The following is a 14,507-nucleotide window of genomic DNA, read 5'->3' as shown; positions in this document are numbered from 1 at the left end:
AAGAGATTCTGTATCAGAACCAGAGGTTAGAATTCTGGAGGCTCTGCCTACTCCATTCTGTGCTCAACCCACTAGACTGCACTCCTTTTTCAAGGTGTATGGGTATCTGGTATGATTAACCAGTGATTTACTCATGAAATTCCAAGGCAGAGAGAGAGGAAGTCACACGAAATATCAAAATTTGAAATAATGTAAATAGTATATTGTAATTATTTACCAAATTAAAATGCAAACCACAGCAAAATATACAAAAAAGAGGGAAGGGGAACTATAAAATTGCTCAAAAAATAGCATCCTTCTTTTTCAACAGTGTTCTGTGGATAAACTGCTTTGTAAGTTCTTCATGGCAGCAACCATATCTTCTAGTGTCAATAAAGGGCCACACATATTTGGCACTGTATAAATAATATCTACTTATTTTACAGACTAAAATATTTTTTGTTCCTATCAGTATTGCAGGACCAACCTTGCTACAGGAGTCTGACCTAGATTCCGTTCTGTGTTACGTATCATCTACATAAACTTTTGTACTAGCAATAAAGAAAGAACACACAGAATGACTCTCAGAGGTCAGGCTTAGTTTGTTGGGCTGATAGTTTAAAAAAGAAATCTATTACTTGTAAACTGAAAATCTGGAGTGATTACTTTGGTCTGCAGTAGAAAAAAGGACCCCTTGTTGATCTTGGGTATAGCTGACCTGCTGCAGTACATGGTTTAGCTGCAAAAGTACAGAAAGGCTTTATCCACATTGGGATTTGCCTTGATTGCAGCCAGCAGTGTAGCTGTGATAGTGCATACCTCAAGTATAAACAAGAAAAGATGTAATTTTGGCTGGAATTGGGGAAAATCCCCAGTGCAGACCATAGGTGCTGGAACTAGGGATGATGGCGGTGCTGCCGCACCCTCTGATTTGAAGTGGATTCTATTATATCCAGGGTTTACAGTTCGGTTCAATGGCTCTCAGCACCTTCACTATACAAATTGTTCCAGCACCCCTGGCGCAGACAAGACCAAAGACAAGCTGTATTCCACACCATTTTGGAACCCGTGGTTAAAACCTGGACACACGCACACCTCCTCCTTCATTGTCCGTGCCCCCTCTGTTTATTTATTTATTTAATTACATCCTTCCTATGCCAGTAGTGGCACACAGGATGGAAACCGGTCTCTTCCATTCCTCTCAGTCATTTGCTGCTGCTTCCATCTGCTCTACGGTGTTGAGATCGATTGTTCTACCCTCCCTGCTACGGAATCTTCTTAAGGTTTCTATTGGGCACCCTCATTTCCTCACACCAGTTGATTGCCACTAGACAGCTTCATGCGGGAGTCTGTGTGCTGGCATCCAGAGTACATGCCCCAAACATGTCTAGTGCTTCCTTCTGATTCTGGTGGAAATGAGCTGTTGGTTGGTGATTTCTCAGATCTCTTCACTGGTGACTAAGTCTTTCCAACCAATGCTCAGAATCTTTCATAGGCATTTATTTCTGAAGCTGTGTAGTTTTCTAACTTTTTGGTAGATTTCCTTACCTCACAGCTGTATATTAGCACCAAGATTACATTTGAATTGAAAATTCTCAGTTTTGTTCTGGTGCCGTATATCTTTGATTTCCGTACGTAAATGATGTGGATGCCTTTCCTGTTCTTGATGTCACATTCTTCTTGAGGTGTCCATTGGTCAGTATGATGCTGCCCAGGTAGATGAACTGTTCTATTTTCTTGATATTTTTGCCTTTAAAGTTATGTTACTGCTTTATGTCTGGGTTTCATGGCTGTATGTTTTAGCATAACTAATTCTGAGTCCTGCTTGGCCTGCTGTTTTCACTAGGTTGTCTGTCTGCTATTTTTTGGGGTGTTAGTAGCACAATATCATCAGCAAAGTCTAGGTCTTCTAGGCATTTGCCACCTACCGTTGCTACACCACTATTTTTGTTGCTAATACACTTTTTTATTATCCAGTCTATGGCAATGCCAAACAACAATGGAAATAAAATGCAGCCTTGTTTCATGCCGGTGTTCACATAGAAGCACTCTGGTTGTTTCCCTTACAGAGTGCTTCATTCACATTTTTGTCATGGCTTTAAGGATGTTAACAACTTTACCTGAGATTCTGTAGGACTGAAGAATATGCCACTATGTATGTCTGTGCAGGCTGTCAAATCCATTCAGAAAATCAGTGTACTTGATGATGAGAGGAGCTTGCCATCATGGGCACACGTGAACTGCTGGCTGGGGAAGACTAGCCCCCAGCCTCGCCCCTTCCGCCCCCCTACCAGAGCCCAGAGGCCCCCCCAGCTACGGCCACTGGCCCAGTCCGGCCCCAGGATAACCCCCAAGCCCCAAAGGAGTGCCGGTAGGGCGGGCAGCATGCTGCCGCCCCCCCCCTCCCCCCTCCCCCATGTACAACCCCAGCCTCCCTAGCTCCGGAGTGCAGGTGGCCCCAGCCACGGAGCGCTAGGATGGTGCGGCCCCAGCCCCAGCCAGAGCACTGATGGCTGGAGGCCTGGAGCTGCATGCAGGGAGCAGTGGTAAGCAGGAGGCGGGGCCACGCCTGGCTGTTTGGGGAGGCATAGCCTCCCCCAGCCTATGCAACATGCTGCCCATGCTTGCTATTCCATACATTATGACGGTCCTTAGTGTGAATACCTCATCTACACAGGATTTCTCAGGTTTGAATCCAGCCTGCTCTTCTGAGCTTTGCATCCTCTCCACCCACTGCTAAAATGCTGGAAATTTTTGAGACTAGCTTGAGAAATTCTCCAAAACCTAGAAGTTAGACAAATATTCCCCATCCCCCCACAACTGTCTCTTATCTTTGGCCCACACAGACTCACGCCTCTATTCTCACTGGGCCTTCTCTACACCGCCCCGATCTGTACCCCCATTCCAGTTTGCACTCAGGGCTGAAAGTCAACCCCTGTCCCATAGACAGTCCATCTGACTGTTTGTCCCACATAGGGTGATCAGATAGCAAGTGTGAAAAATCAGGACACTTTTTTTTTCTGGGGTGGGGGAGGAGGAAGGGGAGTGGTATAGTTGCATATGTAAGACAAATCCTTTAATATCAGACGGTCCCAATAACATCAGTATGCCTTGTCACCCTAATGCCACACACGCTGAAGCAAGAGGGAGCTGCTGAGGCTGGGAAGAGGAGCCAGGTTTAATGGGCAGCGAGGAGGTGCTAATCGTGTGTGTGTGTGGGAGAGGGGTGAGTGGTTTAACTCGGGGCAGGGAAGCGGTTACTCTGCTAAGGGCTTGGCAGGAGGACAGAGGCTCGGTGCTGCTGGGGCAGAGACTGTGAAGAAGGGCTGCTGCGAGCGATGCGGGGGTGCTGGGCACGGCACAGGTCGGCCGGGGGGCTACCACGTGGCCACACTTCGCACGTGCCGCGTCCCCGGGCGCCCCGCCTCAGCGAGCGCAGCCGGACAGAATCCCTGCAGCTGCTCGGACCCCCCCCCCCGCTCGCCTGCACCGCCCGGCGTTCCACGGCGAGCCGCACCGGACAGTCACCGCCGGCCGCCAACCGGGAGCGGGCACCGCCCACTCCCCACCCGCGCTGGCCAATCCTAGGGCCGCGGCCGGGGTGGGCGCGGCTGCAGCGTTCTCCCCGGGGCGGTGCGCGCTGCTGGCACCGCCTCTCCACGTGCGCTGCCTTGAGAAGGCAACAAAGCGGCTCCCGCGGCGTGTTTACAGCCGCCAGCCGGGTCCGAGGGGGTAGCGCCTGGGGCTGCCTGGCCCTTCACTGTGCAGCCCGGGCAAGTAGCCGCAGCCGCCCCCGCCCGTGCCGCGTGTGCCCCCGTCCTGGCTCCGCTGGGGCGTGTCTGTGGGAAGCCAGTGAATGTATCCGCGTTTCAGTCCCTCTCCCTGCTTTCGGGGGTGGTGAAGGGTACCTGGCCCCAGGGTGTGAGCGAGGAGTTGCGCTGAGGCAGAGCATTGGGTGCTGCGTCCGAGAGAAGGAGCTCAGGTTCCTCCTGCGCTTGGCAAAATCCAGCCCCTCTCGCCCTCCTAAAAAGAGGGAGGGGTATCGGTTGGCTGTTGGCTCCTGCGGTAAGTACTGAGATGTACTGAGGTCTATCGCAGAGCTACTGTTCTATCTAAAATGAAGTATCAGGGTAGCCGTGTTAGGCTGTATCCACAAAAACGACAGGGAGTCCCGTGGCACCTTAAAGACTAACAGATTTATTTAGGCATAAGCTTTCATGGGTAAAACACTCGCTCCTGCCCCCAAAAATCTGTTAGTCTTTAAGGTACCAGCGGACTCCCTGTTGGCTTTTATCTAAAGCGAAGTTTCCAAAGCCGCTGTTTTTTTGCAACAGGTTTGTATAGACCTAAGCTCCGTTATGCTATTATTAGGGATGAAATTTACTAAACCCGGTTGTGGCACATCTGTCCACTCTACTGTCTTTTGCTTTACCTACTTAAACGTTTAAGGTGTTGCTAGTTTCCAGAGTCTTTAACAACAGAATTCTCCTATTGCAACAGGTGCTTAAATACAGAAATGAGGACCACTGATCAAAGCCACTCCATCTCTCCTGGTCTGCTTTTGGTTCTAAATTCAGGCTACTATGTTATTAACATAATGGGGGTTGACGTTTCCAAAGCTCGTTGGAACAGGTCCCCCTTCTTCCCCACCCCACCCCGTCCAAAACATGAATCTTTAATCACTTGAATATACTTAGATGTAGACTACTTTGTTATGGGAGTGGGGTAGTTCATTACTGTTATTGTTTGTGTAAGTGCAATACTCCATCTTGTCTTAAATGTCAGGATTAAGATATTTAGTGATGTTTTCCATTATCTTCATTTAGGGTTTTTAAATCATTCTTTTGGGAATTTCACTTTGGTGAGTTGTCTTTTATAGGCTTGCTTTAAGGAGTAAAATCTTGGTTCAGCACTTTCCAATGTTGAGACTAGAATCTTTCATCTGTCTTTGTTCAGTACCCTAAATAGTCAGGTGCCTGACTCCTGTCTGCACTACAGCTTCTACCATTATTACCATTGATGAAGCTGAACCACAGGCGAATCCAACTATGAAGTTTCCTAGTGAAGGCAAGGTCTAAGAGAATTAGATGTTGATCCTTCTGTAGTGGTGGGAACATTTCTATGCCAATTCCTCCAGCAATTTTGCTAACTGGTCTCTTTCTAGAAAAAGAGAATCACCTCTGATTAAAACAAAGCCCAGCTGAAGTAAGGGTTTGGATCATTTATTGACTCGTGGTAAACTTAGGGTTTGTTACTGTTACACCTGTCTCCTACTAAAAACCAAGAATTTACACAGACACCCCTTTCCTTTTCCTCTGTTTGGGGGCCTGTGATTTAGTACTGTATAATATAAGACAGGAGTCCAGACTACTTCAGTGTTCTTGGCCGATGCACTCCATTGCTTTTCTCCCTGAACATGCTTCAGAGAGAGAGAGAGTGCGGTCAACAAAAAGAGCTTGGGAATTTTAGAAGGGGCAGTTAGTAGCTAATGTGAAAGTTATTTTCACATAATTTTCTTAAAGAAATCTTAAGCAGTAAAGGAATATTGGGGGTTGGAAGTCGATCAGGTGGGAGTTTGTAACAAAGCAGAATTTCAAAGTAAATGATACTGCAAAATTTTTGTTGTGTCTCTGGCTACAAGTCAGATGTAAGGCAAACAGATGAAAATCTAAGATATGTTTGTGTATATAAATGTATTAAGTATTTGTTCTGAGGAGCTATAATTTTGCACGAATACAGATTAATAATGACACATTGTCATTGCTAAGGTACCTTGGAGTACTACTGTGCCTCTTTGATTTAAGGTTATATTTTCTGTGGAAATGATGTGGATTGCAAACCAGCAATGCTGACAGTGTTCAGTCCTGTCATGAGAAGGAGTTCTCACTTTGTGTGGTGTTGAAATTTTATTCTTAGTCTCTTGAAAAATCTTCAGTGCTGCCTATTGTGCTGGTATTTTCCCATCACTTATACACATTTTTTTATCAAGTTCTTAACATTGATATAATTCATAGATTCTCATTGTGGTTCCTCCGTAGTAGATCACTCTCTGCATTTTGGTTATTAATCCTCTAGTTAAAATTATTAGTCTCTAGACTTTGAGAACATGTAATTGTTCTGGTACATGACTGAAATTAAAATGATTTTATTGCCACAAAAATGGCAAGACTTGGAAATAAATCTGTTGGAAGTAGTACAAGATGAGATTCTTGCATATTGATGCCAGTCTGCATGTTTTCACTATGTAAGCCTCTTTATGAGCATGAGGTATATTTTTGTGTTAATCCACACACGTTTGCAATAATTAATTCTTATGAATGGTTTACATTTACAACTAAAATCATCTTGGATATGGACTTCTCTATATGACAAATAAAAACCAACTGATATCTTTCAGTTGTAAGCAGAGTATAGTCAGCAAAACTGTAGATCAATTAAATTCCACTTCCAAAAAAACTTAATTAACACAAAGTTAAGGTTGCTTCTGGGGTTGCCTTGCGCCCTTCCAGAGTGCGAAGGGCACTAAACTCTGAAAGCCAGGAAATACAAAGATAAGGTAATGCTTCACAGGCAACCTCGACTCTGGTTCCTTTGAACAATGTCTGGGAGTCTCTATGAAAGATCCCAGGCCAGTACCTTTATCAAGGGATCGATGGGAAAAACTCTTTAGAGTGCATAAATTGTTAAAACTCATTCATCTTTGCCTTAAGGAATGCTTCAGGGCCATCCTCTTAGCTCAGTAAACTTTGTGGTGCAGGGTGGTGTGTGCCAACATCTCTAGTATTCCTAGGAGCAGTGGGGGAGCACAGAAGATAGGGAGGATGTATGGCAGTATGTGAATGCCGGTACAGATAAGGCATTCTAGTGGGCACAGAGACTGTGCAAGGGATTGTTAGAATAGTTCGCCCCATCATTATGTTGCTTGTTCCTTTTGACATGTCTAGTGGATGTTGTGACCTGTGCAGGTGAGAGTAAGTGCCAATCCCTGGCATGGCAATCTTTGGCACACGGCCCGCCAGGGTAATCCCTGGTGGGCCGGGCTGGTTTGTTTATCTGCTGTGTCCGCAGGTTCGGCCGATCGTGGCTCCCACTGGCCGCGGTTTGCCGCTCTAAGCCCTCAGCCTGCGCCACTTCCCACAGCCACCATTGGCCTGGAGCGGTGAACCGTGGCCAGTGGGATCAGTCGAATCTGCAGACGTGGTAGGTAAACAAACCAGCCGGCTTGCCATGGGACTTACCCTGGTGGGCTGCGTTCCAAAGGTTGCTGATCCCTGTGCTATGCTAACCAGCTGCAAGTACTCCCTGAATCAATACTGGAAGACCTAGTCTCCTGAAAAGTGTGTGTGTGTGGGGGGGGGGTCTAATTAAGAGTAATGAAGTGGAGTTTTGGTGAGCACAGAAAACTCATCTATGTTAAGTGTCCTTTGTCATCCCCTCAGGGCAGAGTTAAGGTAGTACCATGGGAGTGTAGTGTAGCAGGCATTACCTTAACTCTGTGTTTCAGAGGTTTAAGTGTAGCCACTCTGCACATTCTGGAACGGTACAAGGCAGTGGTAGGTAACCTAACTCTGTGCTAACAACGTTTTTGGCGGTCAGTATCTTTTTTGTTGTTAAAGAAAGCAGGGTTAGTGAGGTGTGCTGGAATCAGGGGCATTGAAAGGGAGATGATTGTGAGGGCCATTTGGAGGGTTTGTGGCATCTGCCAGCAGTTTTGTGCCTACTAACTGAGGACTGGAGAATTATGGTAGCCCCAGAGAACTGCTGCCTTTGCTGGGGGAAGTAGATCCATGTCCCTTTTCTCTCAGAAAGGAGGGAGGATGGAGAAGGGGAATGCCATGAGTCTGTGTAGTGAAGTGACTCTTCTGAGGTTTTTTTTTTTTTTTTTCTTTTTCCCCCTCTTTGTACACCTCTGAGGTATGAGACTTCACAGAAAAAAGAAAAGGAGTACTTGTACCACAAGTACTCCTTCTCTTTTTACGGATACAGACTAACACGGCTGCTACTCTGAGACTTCACAGAGAGTCAGACTTCCCCCTACAGCCAGACTTCCCCACTATCTTTTTGGGAAGTGTTTGCATCAGCGTTGGTAGCCACTTCTCCTGCCCCTCAGCCATGCTATTCTCTTCCTTCTCTGAACTTTGGGCTCTCCTAATGATGAGAGGTAACTACCTCTCTGCAGGGGTCCTCACGCCATGTGCTACATCACCTGTGCGCTTTTCTCTCCTCCAGTGGCCTCCGGTGGTGCAAGAGTCTCTACAAAATACGTTTCAAAAGGGCGAGGGTGTTTTAGCATGTAAGACTTTTACCAAAACAAATTATATATTTCCAACACCGATTGCATAGAATTTTAAAGAGCCACTTAGCTCCTGGAAAACTTTATATTGTTCAATGTCCTGTTTTTATTACTAGAAATCTGGAATGACAGCACGACAGCTCATCCGCACCTTGTAGTATATTGCTTTAAGTTATAATTTTCTGACACCTCCATTGGTTACTATAGAAATGTTCATAGTGTCACAATGCCACTATGACTTCAGGTGAGGACTAACAAATGGATTCCTAAAGAGCAAATAACTTGCCAACATCTCAGCTTAAAAAATTCAAGAAGAAACAGAAAATACATATGTATGCATAAGCACATATAAAAGAGTTTTATAGAACTCAATTTGTGGTAGCCTTTCTGGTCTATTATTGCGGAATAGTGTCTGCATCCTTTCGATTGCCACAAAATTCTCCAAACTAGGCTAATGAGTCTTGTATAAAAGTGGTAAGCTGAGTTTAAAAACTCATTAATAAATCTTAAAAGTGAAAGGATCAGCCATTTTTGCATGTGTGTGTTCCTCTGATTAATTTGTGTCCGTTCAGATACGATAGGAAGCTTGGTGGTGAGGTAGGGATGCTGTCTGTTGTTTTAGATCTATATTCCTGGCATGCATACATTATCCCCAACAAAAAGAGTTAGTAAACAGTCTTTTTAGAGGATTCTGAACATCTTGAGAAACAAAGATGTATTGGATACCGCTCTCCATTTACTGTTACTAATTTGATCCACTAGCACTTCAGGTATAAGGGACATGAACTGGTGGCAAACTTTATATCTGTTCAGTGCACAACAAAGTAGTATTCCCACTGTTAGACTGATTCAAAATAATGTAAATGACTTGCATGCCTGATCTACTCCAAGGTTACGATTCTTCTGTTCCTACAGAAATTCCTTTTTAACTACACTGCTCCTTGATTATCTTAGCGCTGTTTAGCTGCAGTCCCTTAATTCTTTCTGTGGTGGTGGTCAGCCTGCTATTTTAACCGGGACAGATTGAGGGGCACAGCCTATCCAAATAATCCTCTTCTAAGTGTGAGTCGCTCTTTAGCATTTTATTTTGCCATTCTTCTTCCTTGGAAAACAACATTGTTTTTCATATTTGTTTAAAATTCTTGGCTTCCTTTTTCCTTTCCCTGCAAGGTTTAACTTCATCATAGCCAGGAATTGTTTTCTGTACCGTAGTTTGGGTTCCTTTTTGTTTTTGTTTTTTAAATTTCCCTATTCCTTTAAAATTTGATTACTAGCAGTACCTTGTGTGGCCCATGAAGCTGTATTTAATCTTAAAAGCACTGCTGTTTGTGTTAATTTTGTTGGGGTTTTGGCAGACTGGAGTTTTCGCTCTTCTATTGTACTAAACAGCAAGCTGTGTTCCAGAAATAATGGACACAAGATATCTGAAAGTCAACACATTTTACACAGATGAGGTGATGTTACTCTCTGCACTCACTGAAACTGACTGACTACATTTTAAAGTAAGCACTGCAGAAATTACTTTCTTTAAAAAGCAAATCTGTATCCAGTATGGTGTAGACTCTGAATATTAGTTAATTTAATCACAAAATCCAATTGGGTAGCATTTGAATTGGAGGGAAAGAATGTGGATTTTTTTTCTGGTGGAGTTCATTCCATTTTTTGAGATGGTATTAGCATAACTATTCTTGTCTGGGATGGGTTATGAGGAGCAGGGTTTTTATTTATATATTTTTGTTTTTAGAAGTGCATCAGATTACACCAATTAGCATGTAATTATAAGAAACCTTCCTTAGGCAGGAGATTCTTAGACCTCTTACAAAGGGTTTATTTATTAACCACCTAACTCTCCAATATTTTGTGCACGATTCAGTGCAATCAGACTGACGCTCTTTGGCCATGTCTGCATTTCTTTCTGAAATTCTCCTGCTGTTACTGTAACATTTTGGGAGCACTAGAGCAGGCTGGCTGCTGATGTTCATGCCTTCTTACCACTATGTTGTCTAGACCTGCTTTGAGGTCTAGACAATATAGTAATAGAAATGCATATGGATAGTCTACATGGTTCTATCACTATGTCTTCTAATCCTGCTCTGAGCAGATCTAGAGGTCATGGTGGTAAAAACATGTCTGTCTACATTAGCACTCCCATTGGTGGTAGCGGAGGTGAAGCAAGAGCAGAGTTAGATTTGCAGAGAGACGTAGATGATGCTTTTGGGACCACTTTAAGACTCTGTCTTCACTAGGGAAAAGTGTTTAGAAAAGCGTTAGAAATATTTTGATTTGGTTTTACAAATAAATGTTTCAATTCAGGTTGACAGAACGTGAATCAAAATATTTCATCTGGGTCCCCCCCTCCAGCCACTAAACATCAAAACATTTCAGCAAAATCAAAATTTTCCCATGTTAATTGAAAATTTCCAGAAACTGCATTTTCTATAAAAACAAATTAACAAAACTACATTGGCAAAATATTCCTGACCAGCTGTGGCGCAAGGGTATAATTATAAATGTTACATTACTCTTCCGAAAAACCTCAGTATAATCCCAGCAGGCTTGACAAATGTAACAAGTACTTGGAGAACTTGCCCTGGAGTGATACCAATAGTAGATCCCATTCTTTACTTCTCTGAACCACTTGGAAAAAATCTCCCAGCCCTAATATGCTGGGAAGGAGGAGAGTCACATTTTCAGTCTTTCTGCCTTGTCATGGTGCCTTGGATGGGAAGAATTCCATTCTCAGCTTGCTATCTCATTTCTAGTAGCAAGGGGCAGTGCCACTAACTCTTTTCCTTCTGTCTTATTATGAAGATCAAGGGGTGTGTGTGTGTATAAAATTTTTTTCTCTGCCCCGCTTTGCACTGCCAAAACACTCGCTCATGTCTCTCTTGGACTGAAACACATGAGCAGAGGAAGGGAGCACCAAACCTAGGAGTATTCTCTGCTCTGCTTCGTATTAGTGTATCAGGCAGTGTGTCACTCTCTACTCCAAGGGGAATTCTGTGCCAAAAAAATTTAAAATTCTGCACACAATATTTTAAAATTCTGCATATTTTATTTGTCAAAATAACACAATATAATCACACCAGTTTCAGTTATTATGGTAATTTATTTCAAAATACCGGTCAGCAAGTATGTCTGTAAAAATTACCCCCCCCCCCCCCCCCAAAAAAAAAAAAAAGATTACGGTAATTTTTTTTGACCAATAGATTTCTTACTAGTCATATTAATACAGAACTTTAAGTAATTCATTTAAAGTACAGTACAGAAATGTATTTCCCACACTTCAGAAGGAGTGCAAAGGCTTGTGGGGATAGGGAAGGAGCCTGGGAGTGAACGTGGAGGGTTGTTGGGTGTGAAGTATGGAACAGGTTTTGTTTGGGGAGGCGGGGGAAGGGATTGTTTGGGAGTTGAGGAGCCTCCCCCATGCAGACCCTGACTGATCCCAAGCCTCTCCCATACAGTCAGCACATCTACCCCCATCCCCCTGTGGCCTTGCAGCACCCCTTTCATTCAGCCACTGACTCCGTGCTGTCACCCCACTAGCTCCCAGTCTGTACCCTTCCCCACCAGCAGCCAGTGTGCCCTATGGCTCCATGGGCAGGTTGTTGTGAGGAATGGCTGCTGGCTGTTCTGGTGCCACAGCGGCCCCAGGTGGGTGAAAGGCATAATTGCAGCACTTCTCAGGCAGAGTGTATTTTCTGCAGGGGAAAAAAATTTGTCAGACATGAATTCTGCACGTGTGCAGTAGCTCAGAATTCCCCCAGGAGTAACTCTTCTTTGATCAGTACTGGATTGCTGGTTCTGCATATGCATTGCCACAGATGTGCTTACTCTGATGAATGAGGGCCAGTGATGGAAGGGCAATGCACATGCATTTCTGGGTAGAGCTGAACTCTCTATTAGTGAATATCTTTCCAAGCCCTGCACCTTAAACCATGAAGAATAAGAAAAGTCCTACTAAAAATTACACTGGTGGTACGATTGACAATAGGAGCATGGTGTTTGGATGAACTTTGTTCTGTTGTATGTTTGTGTAGTGCAGTTGTGATGCAGAAGAGTGCAGATTCTGTTCTCTACCGCATGACATGCTCCATCCCATATTTCCACAGTCCCATACTGTGCTCTGTACACATCTAAGCTAATCAATAATTCTAATGGCTACTAAATCTTAGACTCATATTCATGTGCTTGATTTATGCAGCCTGTACACATCCTATAAATCATGCAAGTTCTGTTAATCGATATTTACCGCAGAAACGGGAGGGACGAGCCTTGTAGAAATAAACAAATTAATTATAACGAAGAACTTCTTGTCAGTAGTTCAATTTCTTTTGCAGAAGGAGCACTTACAGCTACTGGGTCAATGGGGAAGGTGAGATGGGTGATCCATTGCTTCTTAAGGGATTTGCATAGACAAGGCATTCTGGCGAGAATGGTGTGCTGAGGAAGAAATACATGCTGTTTCTGTAGGCTTCACTCTTTCAGGGGCTCTTACATTTATATATTACATATATCTAAGATTTGCAAAGCAATTTGCTTTTTTAATATAATTGTCTATAAAAGTATGTTAAGGTCTCAAAATCAAGCCCTCAGAAGTGAGGAGGTGCTATAGTTAAGGATCCCTGTGCGATGTTAATTCAATCTCTTGTGCAACTGCATTATGATAAACCTCTAATACAGAGGTGGGCAAACTATGGCCCATGGGCCACATCTGGCCCACCAGACCCTCTTGCCCGGCCCCTGAGCTGGCCCGGGAAGCTCGCCCCTGGCCCCTTCCCTGCTGTTCCCCCTCCCCCGCAGCCTCAGTGAGCCGTGCTGCCGGCGCAACGCTCTAGGCGGCTGGGCAGAGCCACCGGCGCTCCAGGCAGTGCGGTAAAGAGGCGGCGGGGTTGGATAGAGGGCAGGGGTGTGGATAGGAGTCGGGGCAGTCAGAGGGCAGGGAACGGGGGGTTGGATGGGGCAGGAGTCCCAGGGGGGCAGTCAGGAAGGAGCGGGGCGGGGGGGTTGGATGGGGGGCGGTCAAGGGACAGGGAGAAGGGGCAGTTGGATGGGGCAGGGGTCCCGGGGTGCAAGTCAGGAATGAGGTGGGGGGTTGGATGGGGCAGCAGGGGGCAGTCAAGGAGCGGGGCGGGGTGGTGGATGGGGTGGCAGGAGTCCCACGGGGGCCATTAGGGGACGGGGGTGTTGGAGGGGTAGGAGTCCCGGGAGAGCCATTGGGGCGAGAAGTGTGGGGGGGGGGGGAAGCAGGGGGATATCAGATAGGAGGCGGGGGTCAGGCCAAGCCTGGCTGTTGGGGAGGCGTGTCTCCCCAAACTGGCCCTCCACATAATTTTGGAAATCCAATGTGGCCCTCAGGCCAAAAAGTTTGCCCGCCCCTGGTCTAATAACACTATCACCATCTAGCCTTTGCATAGGACCCTTCTCTCAGAGGGTGTCTTCACTGCAGAGCTTAACTCTGGTGCCGATCGTGAGGCTATCTTGCTTGGGTGTGTGCCGCCATGTTGCAAAGCACTATATGAGTTAGTCTCTTCACTGGTGCTGCACTCCCCGTGTGTGTCACTAGGATTTCTGAAGGCATGTCCCATCATTCTAATGTGCTGCAGCAAGGTAAGCCATTCTAATTCTTTCCCAGTGAATTGTGGGAGAGCTTGTCTGTCCTTCTGGGCACCCATGCAGGGGGGAATTGTGGAAAGGCACTGGAGGACTATTGACATTCTATTGATTTAGGCTGCGTCCCCACTGAAAAGTGGGTAGGTTACCAGTCCAAGTGAAAACATAACCTGGGCTCTAACCCTTATGCTCAGCTGTGCCAACTAACTTGGGTTGAAAGCACCACTTAACTTGGGTAAAAGGGACAAGAGGAGGGTTATTGGTCACACCTGAGTAAGAGCACGGGCTCGCTCTGCATATCAGTGGTTTCCCTTCTTCTCTCTAGCATTACCTTTGTCTCACCCAGGTTCAGGTTCAATCTGGGGCTTAGAGTTGGTAGATAGTGCTACTTGCACGAGAGGAGGAGGAGCTGGATATCATTTGAGTACTGTTCAGCAGTTGAAACCAGTGGCTCTCAATTTTCACACACTTCTTCCACCTCCCAGCACTGTAATATAGATGCTAAAAAGGATGAGGACTCCACAGATGAGCTCACTGAGCATCCCAAAAGAAAGGATTGGAGCCACCTCAGCTTTCCCATCTACCCAAGCTACACCTTATGAGAAACAGTAATAAATATCAA

The 14,507-nt window shown here is 45.3% G+C and overlaps 1 protein-coding gene across 1 annotated transcript in view; it reads left to right on the top strand.

The window, feature by feature from the left end:
- Positions 1-3,592: 3,592 nt before the first annotated feature.
- The window catches only part of FRMD1 (FERM domain containing 1), a 69,657-nt gene continuing 58,742 nt past the window's right edge, over positions 3,593-14,507 (top strand). The window contains exon 1 of the mRNA XM_007071072.4: positions 3,593-4,044. The gene's annotated coding sequence lies outside the window, so the exon portion shown is untranslated. The remainder of the gene's footprint in view (positions 4,045-14,507) is intronic.

This window comes from Chelonia mydas, chromosome 3 (genome assembly GCF_015237465.2).
Source record: "Chelonia mydas isolate rCheMyd1 chromosome 3, rCheMyd1.pri.v2, whole genome shotgun sequence".
In the NCBI taxonomy this organism is placed as follows: domain Eukaryota; kingdom Metazoa; phylum Chordata; order Testudines; family Cheloniidae; genus Chelonia; species Chelonia mydas.
Note: the sequence above shows the minus strand (reverse complement) of the source record. Positions and strands in the feature narration are given on the sequence as shown.